Source organism: Tamandua tetradactyla, chromosome 6 (assembly GCF_023851605.1).
Source record: "Tamandua tetradactyla isolate mTamTet1 chromosome 6, mTamTet1.pri, whole genome shotgun sequence".
In the NCBI taxonomy this organism is placed as follows: domain Eukaryota; kingdom Metazoa; phylum Chordata; class Mammalia; order Pilosa; family Myrmecophagidae; genus Tamandua; species Tamandua tetradactyla.
Window position 1 is genome coordinate 170311483 of NC_135332.1, and position 18024 is coordinate 170329506.

An 18024-nucleotide genomic window follows, 5' to 3' on the forward strand; every position below is an offset into this window, starting at 1 on the left:
TGAGGAGCTCCCATTTATTTATTTCCTTCTTCAGTGCTCTTGCTTTAGGTTTAAGGTCCATAAAACCGCCTCCAATTGTAAGTTTCATAAGATATCTCCCTACATTTTCCTCTAACTGTTTTATGGTCTTAGACCTAATGTTTAGATCTTTGATCCATTTTGAGTTAACTTTTGTATAGGGTGTGAGATATGAGTCTTCTTTCTTTCTTTTGCGTATGGATATCCAGTTCTCTAGGCACCATTTATTCAAGAGACTGTTCTGTCCCAGGTGAGTTGGCTTGACTGCCTTATCAAAGATCAAATGTCCATAGATGAGAGGGTCTATATCTGAGCACTCTATTCGATTCCATTGGTTGAGATATCTATCTTTATGCCAATATCATGCTGTTTTGACCACTGTGGCTTCATAATATGCCTTAAAGTCAGGCAGTGCGAGACCTCCAGCTTCGTTTTTTTTCCTCAAGATGTTTTTAGCAATTCGGGGCACCCTGCCCTTCCAGATAAATTTGCTTATTGGTTTTTCTAATTCTGAAAAATAAGTTGTTGGGATTTTGATTGGTATTGCATTGAATCTGTAAATCAATTTAGGTAGGATTGACATCTTAACTATATTTAGTCTTCCAATCCATGAACACGGTATGCTCTTCCATCTATTTAGGTCTTCTGTGATTTCTTTTAGCAGTTTTTTGTAGTTTTCTTTATATAGGTTTTTTGTCTCTTTAGTTAAATTTATTCCTAGGTATTTTATTCTTTTAGTTGCAATTGTAAATGGGATTCGTTTCTTGATTTCCCCCTCAGCTTGTTCATTACTACTGTATAGAAATGCTACAGATTTTTGAATGTTGATCTTATAACCTGCTACTTTGCTGTACTCATTTATTAGCTCTAGTAGTTTTGTTGTGGATTTTTCCGGGTTTTCGACGTATAGTATCATATCGTCTGCAAACAGTGATAGTTTTACTTCTTCCTTTCCTATTTTGATGCCTTGTATTTCTTTTTCTTGTCTAATTGCTCTGGCTAGAACCTCCAACACAATGTTGAATAATAGCGGTGGTAGTGGACATCCTTGTCTTGTTCCTGATCTTAGGGGGAAAGTTTTCAATTTTTCCCCATTGAGGATGATATTAGCTGTGGGTTTTTCATATATTCCCTCTATCATTTTAAAGAAGTTCCCTTGTATTCCTGTCTTTTGAAGTGTTTTCAACAGGAAAGGATGTTGAATCTTGTCAGATGCCTTCTCTGCATCAATTGAGATGATCATGTGATTTTTCTGCTTTGATTTGTTGATATGGTGTATTACATTAATTGATTTTCTTATGTTGAACCATCCTTGCATACCTGGGATGAATCCTACTTGGTCATGATGTATAATTCTTTTAATGTGTTGTTGGATACGATTTGCTAGAATTTTATTGAGGATTTTTGCATCTATATTCATTAGAGAGATTGGCCTGTAATTTTCTTTTTTTGTACTATCTTTGCCTGGTTTTGGTATGAGGGTGATGTTAGCTTCATAGAATGAATTAGGTAGTTTTCCCTCCACTTCGATTTTTTTGAAGAGTTTGAGGAGAGTTGGTACTAATTCTTTCTGGAATGTTTGATAGAATTCACATGTGAAGCCGTCTGGTCCTGGACTTTTCTTTTTAGGAAGCTTTTGAATGACTAATTCAATTTCTTTACTTGTGATTGGTTTGTTGAGGTCATCTATGTCTTCTTGAGTCAAAGTTGGCTGTTCATGTCTTTCCAGGAACCTGTCCATTTCATCTAAATTGTTGTATTTATTAGCGTAAAGTTGTTCATAGTATCCTGTTGTTACCTTCTTTATTTCTGTGAGGTCAGTAGTTATGTCTCCTCTTCCATTTCTGATCTTATTGATTTGCATCCTCTCTCTTCTTCTTCTTTTTTTTTTTTTTAATTTTTTTATTAATCAAAAAAAAGAAAAGAAATTAACACAACATTTAGAAATCATTCCATTCTACAAATGCACTCAGTAATTCTTAGTATCATCACATAGATGTATGATCATCATTTCTTAGTACATTTGCATCGATTTAGGAAAAGAACTAGCAAAACAGCAGAAAAAGATATAGAATGTTAATATAGAGAAGAGAATTAAAATAATAATACTAATAAAATATATATATATATAAAAAGGAAAAAGAAAAAAAACAAAAACAAAAGATACAAACACACAAACAAACAAACAAAAAACCATATTTCAGGTGCAGCTTCATTCAGTGTTCCAACCTAGTTACATTACACTTAGGTATTATTGTGCTGTCCATTTTTGAGTTTTTGTATCTAGTCCTGTTGCTTAGTCTGTATCCCTTCAGCTCCAATTACCCATTATCTTACCCTGTTTCTAACTCCTGCTGGTCTCTGTTACCAATGATATATTCCAAGCTGATTCTCGAATGTCGGTTCACATCAGTGGGACCTTACAGTATTTGTCCTTTAGTTTTGGGCTAGACTCACTCAGCATAATGTTCTCTAGGTCCATCCATGTTATTACATGCTTCATAAGTTTAGTCTGTCTTAAAGCTGCATAATATTCCATCGTAGGTATACGCCACAGTTTGTTTAGCCACTCGTCTGTTGATGAGCATTTTGGCTGTTTCCATCTCTTTGCAATTGTAGATAATGCTGCTATAAACACTGGTGTGCAAATGTCCGTCTGTGTCTTTGCCCTTAAGTCCCTTGAGTAGATACCTAGCAGTGGTATTGCTGGGTCGTAATCCATTCTGCCATTCTATGTCTTTTGATTGGGAAATTCAGTCCATTAACTTTTAGTATTATTACTGTTTGGATAATATTTTCCTCTACCATTTTGGCTTTTGTATTATATATATCATATCTGATTTTCCTTCTTTCTACACTTTACTCCATACCTCTCTCTTCTGTCTTTTCGTATCTGACTCTAGTGCTCCCTTTAGTATTTCTTGCAGAGCTGGTCTCTTGGTCACAAATTCTCTCAGTGACTTTTTGTCTATAAATGTTTTAATTTCTCCTTCATTTTTGAAGGACAATTTTGCTGGATATAGGAGTCTTGGTTGGCAGTTTTTCTCTTTTAGTAATTTAAATATATCATCCCACTGTCTTCTAGCTTCCGTGGTTTCTGCTGAGAAATCTACACATAGTCTTATTGGGTTTCCCTTGTATGTGACAGATTGTTTTTCTCTTGCTGCTTTCAAGATCCTCTCTTTCTCTTTGACCTCTGACATTCTAACTAGTAAGTGTCTTGGAGAACGCCTATTTGGGTCTATTCTCTTTGGGGTGCGCTGCACTTCTTGGATCTGCAAATTTAGGTCTTTCATAAGAGTTGGGAAATTTTCAGTGATAATTTCTTCCATTAGTTTTTCTCCTCCTTTTCCCTTCTCTTCTCCTTCTGGGACACCCACAACATGTATATTTGTGCGCTTCATATTGTCATTCAGTTCCCTGATCCCCTGCTCAAGTTTTTCCATTCTTTTCCCTATAGTTTCTGTTTCTTTTTGGAATTCAGATGTTCCATCCTCCAGTTCACTAATTGTAGCTTCTGTCTCTTTAGATCTACCATTGTAGGTATCCATTGTTTTTTCCATTTTTTCTTCTTTGTCCTTCACTCCCATAAGTTCTGTGATTTGTTTTTTCAGATTTTCTATTTCTTCTTTTTGTTCAGCCCATGTCTTCTTCATGTCCTCCCTCAATTTATTGATTTGGTTTTTGAAGAGTTTTTCCATTTCTGTTCGTATATTCAGCATTAGTTGTCTCAGCTCCTGTATCTCATTTGAACTATTGGTTTGTTCCTTTGACTGGGCCATATCTTCAATTTTTCGAGCGTCATCCATTATTTTCTGCTGGTGTCTGGGCATTTGATCAGATTTCCCTGGGTGTGGGACCCGGCTGGTTGAAACGTTTTTCTGTGAAATCTCTGGGCTCTGTTTTTCTTTTCCTGCCCAGTAGGTGGCGCTCGTGGCGCTCGTCTGTCTGCACGGCAGTCGGCCCGGGAAACCGCGCGTGGAGGCGGGGGTCGCTGGCCGCCGCGGCTTGGGAGAGTGCCGGTCCTAATTGCCCAGCTGGCCCGAAACGCCAAGCGTGACGGGAGGGCCCTGCTATCCAACGTTCCCAGTCAGACCGGGGAGCCACGTGCGTGGAGGGGACCCCAGTCGCCAGCCGCCCCGGCCGGGAAAACGCGCGCCCCTCGGGTATCTCACCGCAGCAGATTCTCCCTGCCCGTTCAGCTGTTCCAGAATGGGGTACGCTGTCTTTTTGGTCTCTATCGTGACTCCGGGAGCTGTTTCATATTGTTTCTGTTTCTTTAGTTGCTTTTCTGGAGGAGGAACTAAGACCCGCGCATCTTACTAAGCCGCCATCTTCTCCGGAAGTCCTCTCTCTTCTTCTTTTTGTCAATCTTGCTAAGGGCCCATCAATCTTATTGATTTTCTCATAGAACCAACTTCTGGCCTTATTGATTTTCTCTATTGTTTTCATGTTTTCAATTTCATTTATTTCTGCTCTAATCTTTGTTATTTCTTTCCTTTTGCTTGCTTTGGGATTAGTTTGCTGTTCTTTCTCCAGTTCTTCCAAGTGGACAGTTAATTCCTGCATTTTTGCCTTTTCTTCTTTTCTGATATAGGCATTTAGGGCAATAAATTTCCCTCTTAACACTGCCTTTGCTGCATCCCATAAGTTTTGATATGTTGTGTTTTCATTTTCATTCGCCTCGAGGTATTTGCTAATTTCTCTTGCAATTTCTTCTTTGAACCACTTGTTGTTTAAGAGTGTGTTGTTGAGCCTCCACGTATTTGTGAATTTTCTGGCACTCCGCCTATTATTGATTTCCAACTTCATTCCTTTATGATCCAAGAAAGTGTTGTGTATGATTTCAATCTTTTAAAATTTGTTAAGACTTGTTTTGTGACCCAGCATATGGTCTATCTTTGAGAATGATCCATGAGCACTTGAGAAAAAGGTGTATCCTGCTGTTGTGGGATGTAATGTCCTATAAATGTCTGTTAAGTCTAGCTCATTTATAGTAATATTCAGATTCTCTATTTCTTTGTTGATCCTCTGTCTAGATGTTCTGTCCATTGATGAGAGTGGCGAATTGAAGTCTCCAACTATTATGATATATGTGTCTATTTCCCTTTTCAGTGTTTGCAGTGTATTCCTCACATATTTTGGGGCATTCTGGTTTGGTGTGTAAATATTTATGATTGTTATGTCTTCTTGTTTAATTGTTCCTTTTACTAGTATATAGTGTCCTTCTTTGTCTGTTTTAACTGTTTTACATTTGAAGTCTAATTTGTTGGATATTAGTATAGCTACTCCTGCTCTTTTCTGGTTGTTATTTGCCTGAAATATCTTTTCCCAACCTTTCACTTTCAACCTATCTTTATCTTTGGGTCTAAGATGTGTTTCCTGTAGACAGCATATAGAAGGATCCTGTTTTTTAATCCATTCTGCCAGTCTGTGTCTTTTGATTGGGGAATTCAGTCCATTAACATTTAGTGTTATTACTGTTTGGATAATATTTTCCTCTAACATTTTGACTTTTGTATTATATATATCATATCTGACTTTCCTTCTTTCTACACTCTTCTCCATACCTCTCTCTTCTGTCTTTTCGTATCTGACTCTAGTGCTCCCTTTAGTATTTCTTGCAGAGCTGGTCTCTTGGTCACAAATTCTCTCAGTGACTTTTTGTCTATAAATGTTTTAATTTCTCCCTCATTTTTGAAGGACAATTTTGCTGGATATAGGAGTCTTGGCTGGCAGTTTTTCTCTTTTAGTAACTTAAATATATCATCCCACTGTCTTCTAGCTTCGATGGTTTCTGCTGAGAAATCTACACATAGTCTTATTGGGTTTCCCTTGTATGTGACAGATTGTTTTTCTCTTGCTGCTTTCAAGATCCTCTCTTTCTCTTTGACCTCTGACATTCTAACTAGTAAGTGTCTTGGAGAACGCTTATTTGGGTGTAATCTCTTTGGGGTGCGCTGCACTTCTTGGATCTGTAATTTTAGGTCTTTCATAAGAGTTGGGAAATTTTCAGTGATAATTTCTTCCATTAGTTTTTCTCCTCCTTTTCACTTCTCTTCTCCTTCTGGGACACCCACAACACGTATATTTGTGCGGTTCATATTGTCCTTGAGTTCCTTGATACCGTGTTCAAATTTTTCCATTCTTTTCCGGATAGTTTCTGTTTCTTTTTGGAATTCAGATGTTCCATCCTCCAAATCACTAATTCTATCTTCTGTCTCTTTAGATCTACCATTGTAGGTATCCATTGTTTTTTCCATCTTTTCTACTTTATCCTTCACTTCCATAAGCTCTGTGATTTGTTTTTTCAGTTTTTCTATTTCTTCTTTTTGTTCAGCCCATGTCTTCTTCATGTCCTCCCTCAATTTATCGATTTCGTTTTTGAAGAGGTTTTCCATTTCTGTTCGTATATTCAGCATTAGTTGTTTCAGCTCCCGTATCTCATTTGAACTATTGGTTTGTTCCTTTGACTGGGCCATATTTTCAATTTTCTGAGTGTGATCCGTTATCTTCTGCTGGCATCTGGGCATTTAGTCAGATTTCCCTGGGTGTTGGACCCAACAGGTTGAAAGATTTTTCTGTGAAATCTCTGGGTTCTGTTTTTCTTTTCCTGCCCAGTAGGTGGTGCTCGTGGCACACGTTTGTCTGCGGGTCCCACCAGTAAAAGGTGCTGTGGGTCCTTTAACTTTGGAAAACTCTCGCCGTGGGGGAGGTTTGCCAGCTGTAGCGGCTTGGAAGAGTGCCAGCCGGCCTGGGGGTTCGAACGTGGGGAGGGTCGCTGGCCGCCGCAGCCCGGGAGAGCACCCATCCGAATTTCCTAGTCGGCCCGGGGCGCCAAGCATGGCGGGAGGGCGCCAGCCGCCGCAGCCCGGGAGAGTGCACCGTTCCCAGCCAGACCGAGGAGTCACGTGTTTGGAAGGGACCCCACCCCGGTCACCGTTCTCCGTGGTCTGGGGATTTCTGATCCAATTTTCTCAGTTGTTCCGGGGGGCCTTGCGTGGTGGGGGCGCCAGCTGCCGCGGCTTGAGGGGACCGCCTGCCCAATTCTGCCAGCTGGCCCGGGAAGGAGGAACGAAGGGACTCCGACCGCTTGCCGCCCTGCTCGGGAAAGCCCGCGCCCCTCGGCGATCTCACCGGAGCTGGTTCTCCCAGACAGTCAGCCATTCCAGGATGGGGTACACTGTCTTTTTGGTCTCTGTCGTGGCTCTGGGAGCTGTTCTGTATCGTTTCTACTCCCCTAGTAGCTTAAAACCAGTGAAACGTGGCGGTTCTCTCCTCATTTTTCTCACCTTGACAGTTTAGGGAGAAGACCTTTTGAGGCTGAGTATATTCCCACAGCCCGGTAAAGGGTCAGTGGCATGGAGCGAGCGTGAGTGAGAGCTCAGGTAGCATTTTAAAGGTGATGCATATCCAGTGCTATGACCACCGTCCCCATCTTCAGTCCATCGCGGCCGCCTCGCGAACTCAAGACACATTCTTTTTTAAGAGAGGTAGAGACAGTAATTGAAAGTAACAACTAACATTGTGCTGTGTTAGAATTATGGTGCTAATTGCTTTCCATAGAGCCTTGCTTTTAAATCTTCAAAACCACCCATTTTACAGATCCGGTTTAGCAAGATGAGTCGATCTTTTAATGGCCATATAGGAAGTCCTTGAAGGGCCAGACTTTGGACCCACTTCCATTCTGTGGCCTTCCCTACTCCCCTGCACCTCTTAGCTGGGATGGAGAGGGACAATGAGAAACTTGATTCTCTCAGTAAAAGAGAAAGGAGAATGATTTTCTGAGTGGGGACTTTCGGGTGGAGGGTGTTGGAGGAAACACAAGATGATGGAAACTGCTGCCGGCAGTGTCCTAGTGTGAGCCTAGCTGGCCTGGTTTCACGACACTTTGTAGCAATACTCTGGGCTTTGGCAAGAAGAGCAGAAACACTGAGAGAGAGGAATGCTCAAGGTTTATGTGTCATCAGGTTGCAGCTGGAGCCAAGGAAGGGAGCCCTACTGTCTGGAATCGGAGGACAGCATTAAAGTGCTTGACAAGGTTGCCCAGGTGAGACAGGGACCCACACATGGGGCCACCTGCTTGGAGGGGCTACTCCTGCCACCACTGCAACTATTAGGGATGACCACCACTTACTACCACCCGTAAGGTGCAAGTCCCCACAAGGCCTTGTGGGGTTCTTCTTCTTTAGCCCCACTGACTGCCTGTGCCTGTTTGTCTAGGGTATATTCCTGCCTTTCCCTTCCCTGGACCTCTGTAAATTGCAATCCCCAGGCTCTCTGGTTAGATCAAAGGGGACATCACCAGCAGTGGCTGAGTGGTCTCTTCATAGTTCCCGCTCCCACCTCTAGCCACCACTCCACCCCGCAATGGTTCAAGGCTCATCAGGGTATCCCCCTGTGGCTCCACATCCTCCCTTTGATTGATTGTCCTCCTTTGACATGTGAGAGTTACTATGATGACCCGCAGTTGGCATATGAGAGCACCAAGGCACATGGAGAAGTGACTTTCCCAAGGTCACCCAGTTCACGGGCGGTGGAGCTAAGAAGCTAACCTGGGTAGTCAGAAGAGGAAACTGGTTTAGAGAGTCAAGAATCAAGTCCAAAGTCACACAGCTTGTAGGTGGGGGACCCAAAATTCAAACACCATCTGGAAATGGGGCAAGTGGAGGAACAATCCAGATGCAGAAAACTCATTTGTCCCTGATTTTGTGGCTTGAAAGCTGAGCCAACACTGGCTGAGGAGGAGGAAAAAAAGGGAAAGAAGAGAAGGAGGAGGAGGGGGAGGAGGGGAACAAGGAGGAGGGGGAGGAGGAGGATGAGAGGGAGGAGAAGGGAGAGGGAGACCCAGAGCTTTGGCTTTGACTTATTTCTGAATGGCCAAATCTGCACAGCGTCCATCAGAGGCTGGGCTTTCTTGCCCCTGGGAGCCCTGACTGCCTCTGGGCATCAGCACCTCTCCAAAGCTGCTGCCCACCAGGGGCTAGAGCTCTTGCCCTTTGCCCAGGCTTTTGATCAGAGGGTACTGGGCACTAAAGGCGCAGCTTGGAAGCTCTTCCTTGGGGCTTCCTGGGATGACTTCAAAGGTCGGAAAGCAATTTGCAGCTTTTGTGTGGAAGGCTATGGGGTTGGGGGGGGGCGGCTACTGTTGGTAGGGGAGCTAATTAGTCCCAGTGACTGTCTGGCCACCTTGTTCTCACTGGAAAGCCCTCTGGGGATGATGGGATGGGGAAAAGGAGACCGACTACTTTGTGCTCAGTTTGGAGTTTGCTGCCACTGAGGAAGTAGCACATTTGGGAATGGAGGTCTGGGGAGACCTGTACTTAATAATCCTCCGGGGATTTGCCAAAGGACTTGCCATGAGCAATTTTCTTCTGTTTACACCCTGCAATAGGTTATGCTAATGCCAATCCTATAATGCTACACATTTTTTTTTCTGGAATGTCTTTCTTTGCAGAGCTACTAATTATGGGTCATGCACACTGTTGTATCCTTATTAATAAAAGATCTCCACTCTTATCAATGAATTAACCGTTTCCATGGTGACTAATGCACTTGGCAAGACTGAAATTGGAATATTCTAAAAGCAGATCCCCTAAGGACATGCCAAAACAGTAAGAAAGACATTAGGGTTATTTATAAATACTGTCTCTTGTCATGAATTTGTGTGTGTGTGTGTGTGTGTGTGTGTGTGTGTGTGTGTAGATAAATAATTAGAACACTGACTTGGGGGCAAAGGATATACTTAATTAGGCCACTCATTTGGGATAGGACATATAACTAGAGCTACAGCTAAGGGCTGGGTCTCTAAGGTTGAATGAACCCAGCTTTAATTTTTAATTATTACTTACTAGCTATGTAATTCTGGGCAGATAACTCCCACTCTCAGTTTCAGTTTCCTCTTCTGTTAATTGGATAATTTTCGGATCCCATCAGATCGTTTGTTAGTAGAAATAAGAAACCCAGGTAAGTGTACAATGAACATTAGTTGTTATTATTATATAAACTAACCACCCCAGTTCACCACCAGCTATGTAATTCCTCGATCTTTTTTCAGTCTTGTAGGGGTGATGCTGGACAGCCCAGGGAGTTCGTGGAGAAATGGAGACCTCAACCAAGGACTGGCACTGTGGGTGCTCTTGACTCAGTCGCAGGAAAGAATTCAAGGAATAGTCAGTGTGTACAGCCAAATAATTTAATAAGCTCGACGCTGGAGAGCTCTGCTGGATCTCAGAAAGCCCTGGGAATTCTCAGAGAAGTCGAGACCTTGACCAGGGGCTGACACTGTAAAGGATCTTGACTCAGCCACAGGAAAGAACTTGAGGACTAGCCAGAGCGTACAGCCCAAAACTTAAATGTGTAGAGAAAGTACATGCTCAAAGAAACATGAGCGCTGGCATTCTCTAAAGGAGGATAAGCAGTCTGAGGTCAGGATCCTTACATTATAAGGAGGTGGAGGGCCCCTCCTCCCTCTCGCAATGCTAATAAGGGATCGATGAGCTGCGCTTTTCATTGGTTCTTTTCAGGGGCAGACCTGGGTAAGGGTTAGGTGTGCGGGACCTAAGTAGGTGTGTGTTTGTCAAAAGTAACTTTAGTTATGGGTCTTAGGGTCACTGCCCCTACCCACCTCCCCTATCTAATCTGCCTCAGATGGGTGTGAAGATACACACAATTCATTGCTGTGCTTCTACCAGCAGATCATGCAGTGATTTCTGTTGCTAGCTCAATTAGAGCCTGTTTGGTCTTTAATTGGGACTTTATGGAAACATGAGTGATTGGATAAATGTATAAAGATCTGCTTAAGAGTTGGGCTAAATACTACAACTAAATTTTACCAGGGGTTCTTAGCTATTCTATAGGTCAGGGATTTCTTTCATTGTGCCCATTGTGTTTTGATCCTCTTTCCACTTCTGTTCTTTTATGTTCATTACAGTGAGCTCACTGGATCCTCTGCAGTGCACCCAAGGTCCAAATATTCTATTGAAAGAGCTCTGTTGTTCTGGCTGAAAAATTCTCATAAGCAAGCGTCCTTTTTACCCTGGTAGCTTCCCTGTCCTGTGCTCAAAATTACACGTAATGAACAGCGTGGTGTAGCCACGGATGGCTTGGCCTCCTTTAGTTCCATGTATTGGAGTCTTGAGCAAATGGCGTAAGTGCACTTTGATGCTTAAGGAGAGCACTTGTGATGTTATCAGGCACTCTGGTGGGTATTAACATTTTGAATTAACACAAAAATATGGGAGAGTCAGTAGAGTTAGGTGCGCTTAACTTATATTCTAGTTCTATTGCTAGCTTTGTGGCCTTGCACAAATAATTCACAGGCCTCTGTTTCTTATCTGTAAAATGGCAATCATTAAAACAGCCTTGGAAGGCTATTGGGAGGATAATGAGATATCATATGTAAAGTGCAAGCCAGGCAAAATAAATATGAATTCTTTAAATTCTGCTGAATAAAATCTGCAGGTGTGTTACTTTAAAAAACTGCCCTACATTTGGCTGTTTTTTGGCTACTCTTACCTCTCTTTTTACCCTAAATACATTCCATGTTTCCCCTCCTCCACTCTGCCATGAAGCTCATTTTTTTTTAGACAGCTAAATCTGCACTAACATCCACATGTCTTGCTTGGTTTTGCTTTACAGCAGTTTCGCCCTGAGCCCTGGAAAAGAAAGGTCTGTTTCCTCTAGGAAAACTCCTATAGTGTGGGTGAAAAAATGATTAACTTCCTGACCAATTGTTCCCAGGAAGACTCAGTCCCAGGAAGTTTAACAATCTTAGCACTTATGTTTGAGTCTACCGTCCATTATATAAAGTAATTTCTGCTTATGATATGAGGTCTTTTATTCTTTTAGTTCTTATGATATCTAATTATCCCAAGCACCATTTGTTGAAGACTATCTTTCACCACTGGATTGCATTGGAAACTTGTTGAAAATAAATTGACAATGAATGGACTCTCTTTTCTGTTCCTTGGTCTTTGTCTCAGTTTGCCAGAGCTGCTATAACAAATGCTGCAGGCTGGTTGGCCTAAACAATAAGAATTTATTGACTCACAGTTTTGGAGACTAGAAGTCAAAAATCAAGGTGTCAGTAGGATCATTTTGTTCTCTGATGTCTATAGCATTTGGGTGGTGACTTGCTGGCAATCTATAATTCAATCTCTCCCTCTGCAAGATGGTCATCTATCTACTTCTCCCTCCTCCTCCTCCTCCTCCTACTTGTGCTAAATTTCCTTTTTATAAGGACTCCACTTATATTGAATAAAGGTCCACCCTGATTCAGTTTGGCCTCATATTAATTGGATCTTCAAAGATCCTATTTATAAATGCGTTCACATCCATAGGACTAGGGAGTTAGGACTTAAACAGGTCTTTGTTGGAGATATGAGTCAATCCATAACATTGCCTAAGTGTATTTTTGTGTCAATGCCACTTGTTTGATTACAAAGATCCTATTTATAAATAAGTTCACATCCATAGGACTAGGGGGTTAGGCTTGAACAGGTCTTTGGGAGATATGATTCAATCCATAACATATTTTTGTTTATATGTTTTTATGTATATGTATATTTTTGTGTCAAGTGCCACTTGCTTGATTACTGTAGCTTTATTATGAATGTTGAAATTGGGTAGTATGGTAGGCTGAAAAATGCTCCCCCCTCCCCCAAATATATCCATATCCTAATCCCTGGAACCTGTCATATAAGAGACAAAAAAAAGAGGTGATTAAGTTAAGGATCTTGAGGCAGAGAGATTATTCTGGATTGTCTGGGTGGGCTCTTCATGTGTTCACAATTATCCTTTTATGAGAGACTAAGAGAGAGTTGAGACACAGAGAAGTAGGTGCTGTGAAAATGGAACAGAGATCGAAGGGGTTGGCTTTGAAGATAGAGTGATGCAGTCTCAAGTCAAAGAATGTCAGCACCCACCAGAAGCTTAAAGAGGCAGTTATGGGAACCTCCAGAGTTCCCATAACTTTTGACACTGTAATTTTGGTACAGTAATATTGATTTCAGACTTCTGGTCTCCAGAACTGTGAAAGGATAAATATCTGTAGTTTTACACTATAAAGTTTATGGTAATTTGTCATAGCAGCTACAGGAAAGTAATACAGGCAAAGTAGACAGTCACAATTTTCGGTTTAATTTTCAGCAGTTTGACTACAGGGTATTCAGATGTGGATCTCTGTATGTTTATTATACTTGTAGTTTGTTGAATTTCTTGGACCCATGGTAAATATTTTCATACAATTTTGGAAGGTTTAGGATATTATTCTTTTCAAAATATTTTTCAAACCCTTGCTCTCTCTCCTTCCCTTTTGCGATTCCCATTGCATGGATTTTGGTATGCTTGATGCTGTCTCACAGTTCTCTGAGGCTCATCATTTTTTTCAAAATTTTTTCTCTGAAGATTCAATTTCTACTAATTTATATTCAAATTCACTGATTCTTCTGCTGTTGAGCTCATCTAGTGAATTTTTCATTTTGTTTTTTGTACTTTTCAACTCCAGGATTTTCATTTGACCCCTTTAAAAATAGCTATTTCTTTGTTGATTCTTTATTTTTAGTCATTGTCATCATATATTTTAAAAATTATTTAAACAAAAATTCCTTTAATTACTTGAGCATATTTATAATAGCCTTGTCTGCTAAATGCAACATCTGGGCCCCCTCTCAGAGTCTGTTTTTATTGACTTCTTTTTCACACTTTTCTGTACCTTTTCATATGTTGCATTTTTTTTAGTATATTGCATATTTTAGATAATATATTATAGCATGTCTAGATTCTTATTTTTTTCTTTTGTACTCTTAAACTAGGAAATCTGTTTTCCTTGTGGTGTTGGCCACTGATGTTTCTGCTCAGTTTTTTAAAAAATATTTTTATTGTGAAATATCCAGATACATACAGTCCTACCATATTATACAATCAGCAACTCACAATTTTATTACATAGTTGTGTATTCTTCACTGTGACTGTTTTTAGAACATTTGCATTAGTCCAGGAAACAAAAAACTCATACATTCCATAGCTCTCACCCCTCCTTCTCATTGACCCACAGTATTTCATATTTCAATCTAACCAGTTTTTACCCTTTATCTCCCCCTAATATTTATTTACTTTTTATCTTTACTTTTTTTACTCATCTGTCCATACCCTGGATAAAAGGAGCATCAGACACAAGGTTTTCACAATCACACAGTCACATTGTAAAAACTATTGAGTTATACAGTCTTCTTCAATAATCAAGGCTACTGGAACACAGTCCAATGCTTCAGGTACTTCCCTCTAGCCACTCCACCACCATAAACTAAAAAAGTATATCTATGTAATGTGTAAGAATAGCCTCTAGAATAACCTCTCAAGTCTTTTGGAAATTTCTCAGCCACTGAGACTTTGTCTCATTTCTCTCTTCCCCATTTTGGTCAAGAAGGCTTTCTCAATTCCATGATGCCAGGTCCTGGCTCATCCCTGGGAGTCAGGTCCCATGATGCCAAGGAGATCTACACCCCTGGGAGTCATGTCCCACATAGTGGGGAGGTCAGTGAGTGCACCTGCCAAGTTGGCTTAGAGAGAGAGGCCACATCTGAACAACAAAAGAGGTTCTCTCGAGGTGACTCTTAGGCATAATTATCAGTGGGCTTAGCTTTTCCTTTGCAGGAATAAGCTTCATAGGGGTGAGTCCCAAGAGTGAGGGCTCAGCCTATTGAATTGGTTGTCCCCAGTGCTTGTGAGAATATCAGGAATTTCCCAGATGGGGAAATTGAATATTTCCTCCTTTTTCTCCAGTCCCCCAAGAGGACTTTGCAAATACTTTTTAATTCTCTGTCCAAATTACTCTGGGATATGTTGGAGCATTACACTAACCTGTACAAACCAGCAATCTTGAATCACGCCCTATTCAAGATTCCATGTGATTATTGTGTTTGAGTAAACTGACCATATAAGTTAAATTAAAAATGTGCTTTCCAAAATATAAATCTTGCACCAAATAAACATCTCTCCCTTTGTTCTCGTACAGAGGTTGAAGTTTGAAAATATGGGCCATATCGCCCATTTCCCTGTATTCTAATTTACCTTAGTCCTGTCCAGATCAGCTTCATTCATATCTCTAGATGAAGTATGATCACTTTTTCAGCTTTTTTTTAACAGTTGCTTAATAGGGTAATGTTGTCTTTCATAGCTTCAGTGCTCTAACTTTGAGTCTCAGGTGTTACATAAATACTCGAAGTTTCAGGGAACCACCAGGTTATATACAAATTCTTCCCATGTTGCCAAGGAGATCTACACCCCGGGGAGTCATGTCCCACATAATGGGGAGGTCAGTGAGTGCACCTGCCAAGCTGGCTTAGAGAGAGAGGCCACATCTGAGCATTAGTGCATTAAATTATTATTAAAATCTGAGCATTTTAATAATAATTAAAATTCTTATTTTAATATTTTGCCTGGCTTCCTAGGCACACCCCTTTGTCTGCATTGCAATGGTAGACCATTGCAGTGGTCTACCAATGATCTGGGCAGAGGTTTTGCTTAAATGCCTTGAGCCTCTGAGGCTTCCTGCCTTTGCTAATGAGTGTGTGTCAGTCATGGAGACCACTTTTAAAGTTGAGCCGGTTTTCAAGTTTGCCTTGACTTTTACTTTATATCAGATTCTCTTGGGTCTATCTTATGCATGCTCATAGTTTCCTCATCGGCCAGGGATGTGATGAGAGCGCTAGGCTTTCTAGGACTTCTGCAGGTCTCATATCTACCTGTTAAATTTCTAGCTTGTCTGCAACCTCAGGTTATCAGAACTGAGGGTTTCTCCATCATTTCCTGCTGAGTTTGCCACTTTACTGCTAATGCCACCTGTGTGAGTTTTACCCAATCAAATCTACCTGCTTTGACAGAAGGACTCCTGATTTTAAGGTTTTCCCCTGCCCCGGTATAGCTGGGAAGAAATGGGAACGTCCTCTCTCCAATCTCCCTACTTCCCACTTAAGAAAGTCATAAACACCTGCTATTTTTACTCACATTTCTAGCAGTTTTCCATGAATACATGCTTTTCAATTTGTTGCTTGTTTTGTTCACATTCCAGAACCTTGCAATGATTGTTTTTGATAATTTTTTTCCAATTTTACATCTTTTTTTGGGGGGGGGGAGATTTGATTTGCTGACCTCTTCATAGTACCATAGCTGGAAATACTCAGAATTTTAGAGAAGTGATATGGTCTGAATGTGTTTAAAAAGAACATTTTGACTGTAGTAGATTAAAGAAGAACCTGAATTAACTATCAAGAGTTCACTTAGGAGAAGGGATTGATGCTGGGTATATGGAGGAAACTTTTGGTAAGCCAATTCTAGTTTGCTAGCTGCCAGAATGCAATATATCAGAAATGGAATGGCTTTTAAAAAGGGGCAATTTAATAAGTTGCAAGTTAACAGTTTTCTAGGCCATGGGAAAGCAAGTCTATAGAAATGTCCAATCTAAGGCATCCAAGGAAATATACCTTGATTCAAGAAGGCTGATAAAGTTTAGGGTTTCTCTCTCATATGGAAAGGCACATGGTGAACATGGTCAGGGTTCCTCTCTCGGCTGGAAGGGCACATGGCAAACACAGCATCATCTGCTAGCTTCCCCTCAGCTCCTTAGGAGGCACTTTCCTTCTTCATCCCCAAAAGCTGCTGCTTGGTGATCTCTCTGCTTCGTGGCTCTGTGGCGTTCTCTGTTGTAGCTTTCTTATGGCTCTTTCATTCTCTGCTCTCTCTGAATCTCCCACTTTCTCCAAAATGTTTATAGGATTCCAGGAAACTAATCAAGACCCACCTGGAATGGGTGGAGACATGTCTCCACCTAATCCAATTTAACACCCATTCTTGAGTGAGTCACATCTCCATGGAGATAATCTAATGTTTGCAACATCCAGTGCTGAATAAGGATTAGAAGAAACAGCTGCCTTTACAAAATGGGATTACGATTAAAACATGACTTTCCTTGAGTACATGCATCCTTTCAAACCAGTACAGCAGCTGAGGCCAGAGAAGGGCTGGAGTCCTGCAGGGCCTGAGACCACTGAGGAGTAAACATGCATATCAGAGGCAGAATCAGTAGACATAAGGGATGTTCATTTTATGACTTCCAAAGAGCTTAGTGCTTGATAATCGTCCTGTCTTATATTGTTCTCCAGTTGTTTGTCTTCAAGTTTTGTCTTCCCCGGTTTATAACTGTGTCAAGGAGAGGAGACTATTTTATTGTTCTTAAATGAATTTGTCAATGTCTACCATCTTGTTAGCTGTGTGGGAGAGTTTAAAAATGCATTTATCAACTTGATTTTAACAGAATGATAATTCTGAGCCTTGAAATTCCAATTTTGCTTCTAACTTGCTTTGTAGCTTTAGGTAGAGGCTTCTCTGGCCTTGACTCTTCTGATACTATCAATGGAAGTTATAATAGTAGGGAAATAATGTTGGTAGGAATACTGTCTCATTTTATCTGAGGAAGGTGATAAACAATAAAGGATAAATCTGAAGCAAATATAATTGGCAAGCCTTCAATGCTTGCAGAATGAGAAATCATAAATTTCTCCAGAGATGGGCTTACAAAGGGCATTCAGCACCGATTATTTTCCATCTTCGCATCACTGGGATGGCATGAACAGATGCCTGACCTCATCAAGTTTTCAAAAATGCCTAATGGTTTTCAAAAAGCCGTTTGCTCTGTTTGGAGAAAAACTGTTTCAAAGAGAGGTAACACACCACAAGCCGGTTTTTAAAAAGAGCCGGCAAACCTTAGGTTACCACAAAGTTAACACATCCATTGTCTTTCACAGCCAGACCTGAGGGAGCTTTATTCTGTTTTTCTTTGTAGATGTGTTCTTAATGCACTGGGAGAACCTTTCTTAGAAGCTTCTGGAAGAAGTCTATGATGGAATTCAAATGTTTAGAAGTTTTACATCAAGTGAACCTTTTTTCCTCCTGTGGTCAGAACTTCACAAAACAATCTAGGAGGTATTCTCAGACATAAATGAAAGA

The 18024-nt window shown here is 40.8% G+C and overlaps 1 long non-coding RNA gene across 1 annotated transcript in view; it reads left to right on the top strand.

Moving 5' to 3' along the window:
• LOC143689041 (uncharacterized) overlaps positions 1-11845 on the top strand; it is a 78219-nt gene extending 66374 nt beyond the window's left edge. The window contains exon 7 of the long non-coding RNA XR_013178483.1: positions 10076-11845. This is a non-coding gene — a long non-coding RNA (uncharacterized LOC143689041). The remainder of the gene's footprint in view (positions 1-10075) is intronic.
• The last annotated feature ends 6179 nt before the right edge of the window (positions 11846-18024 follow it).